The 1,755-nt window shown below is 35.5% G+C and overlaps 1 long non-coding RNA gene across 2 annotated transcripts; it reads left to right on the forward strand.

Annotated features, from left to right (window-relative positions):
* Positions 1-311: 311 nt before the first annotated feature.
* On the forward strand, positions 312-905 carry LOC149540608 (uncharacterized). 2 transcript variants are annotated; one of them, XR_016356025.1, is made up of 3 exons: positions 312-392; positions 547-589; positions 678-905. It is a non-coding gene; the product is annotated as an uncharacterized LOC149540608 (long non-coding RNA). The 2 variants fall into 2 exon arrangements; XR_016356026.1 differs by having other exon boundaries at positions 322-397.
* Positions 906-1,755: the final 850 nt, after the last annotated feature.

The following is a 1,755-nucleotide window of genomic DNA, read 5'->3' on the forward strand; positions in this document are numbered from 1 at the left end:
ACGACAATTTTGGCCAAAATAAAAATAGTGCGAGCAGCGAAAGACATGGGTAGATAGGGTCTCATCAAGCACAACAAGATTGCTTCAGACGGATGTTTAATATAAGAAACACCACACAAAATTCTCTTCTCATGCTGTGTCCTACTGAAGTATCTTCTTTTGTAGCATCATGCTGGACACAATCTTAGTTTGTGCAAATTATTATTGTCTGCTTGTTACGAGGAATAGAATTGTAACCAATATACCTCGATATTTCTCTTTTGATGAAAAATGGTATTGTGATCTGTGCATCTGAAGCCATTTTTTATAATAACTCTACAGGTGCGGATCACAGTTTGCTCCAACATCACTGCCTCATCTTTTCTACGGCAGTAAAATTATACAGGCTGGAGGTAACGTACGTTTTATGTATCCTTTTCTCGTCTTGGTAAAATATGGGTGGGTTTATTAGCCACCTTGAGGAAATGTAAGGCGAGCTTAGTTTAGATTTTTAAGGTTTCTATTTCTTAGCTACACAATTATTAACTTACGACCTCACTGGTTCAGATGTTACAGCCTGCTTCCTTACGGTAGGTGTATTCGAACTGAGGTGAGAGTCTTCCATGTGCCCTACTTTACCATTACACCACCTCTCCTGGGAATTCTTCGCCTTTAACATAAGTTACTTTTGACCACAGGGGAGAGGACAATATTTTATTTCTCATACCAATGTTACAGATTTGATTCTGCTTGGTGCTCCTCTACATCTTAAATAAAGATAACTATTGGTTGAAGACTTGTATGTACATCAAATATATTCCCTTTTCCAGTCAATATACATAGGAAACGATTCAGGTTTTTTTTTAGCTTATGTATGGGTATATGTGATGATAGGATGTAACTGCAAATTAAACCATGATTGATGACATGGATATGATATATTTGATGTATATTATGGACTTCAATAACATGCTTTATGATATGTGATGTATGTAATATAGTATTTTTATTTACGCACTAGATGTTATGTGATTGATATATGAAACACTGATGAGATATAGTAACGTAATGAAACTGTGATGTAAATGAAAGATGTGCAATGAAAATGTAATGAATGCAATATATGGTTAATGCACTTAACAACTTAGTGATGTGTAAAAGGAACACGCAATTAGAAAATGTACCTATACATTTAGGGAATGTCTGTTATATTGAGTTCAGAAGTAGTACTTCTATCATCAATTTGGTTGATTCATTTGGTTTAATGCAAATTATGCATTGTGTGCAATGAGAGATTAGAACATGCTTATATTAGTGGATGTTGATTGTCATGGTGAGCTACTGCTTCCCCTGTTTTAATGGCATGCATTTAAGTAACCAACCTTTTCAACCAAACTAAGCTTTGAGAATAGGAGTTGTGACGTGCTCAGTGGAGGAAAGAGTTAATGTTTGTTGTTTCTTGTTACTCCATGAAACAATTCATACTCTGAGGCCAAAAGTAGCCACTACTATGGTTTTTACATTATCTATTGAATCTGACCAATTGGAATTGGTGAAAGTTTGAAACCAATGAACAAAAAACAATTACATAGATAATGGGCATATGCACCGAGTTGTGGTGCCAAAAAGATGACAAGTATTTTTTTTTTCTAATTTTCAATAGCGCGTACGTGCTATTCTACGACCAAAAAGTTATATGATAGGCTGCAGACCTGCGGCCCATCATTTTCATTTTGTTTTTTGGCTCTCCAATAGCGCGTATGCAGGTTTGACAGT

The sequence above is a fragment of the Cupressus sempervirens genome, chromosome 9, assembly GCF_028749045.1.
Source record: "Cupressus sempervirens isolate cs-2001-9-10 chromosome 9, ASM2874904v1, whole genome shotgun sequence".
Lineage (NCBI taxonomy): Eukaryota > Viridiplantae > Streptophyta > Pinopsida > Cupressales > Cupressaceae > Cupressus > Cupressus sempervirens.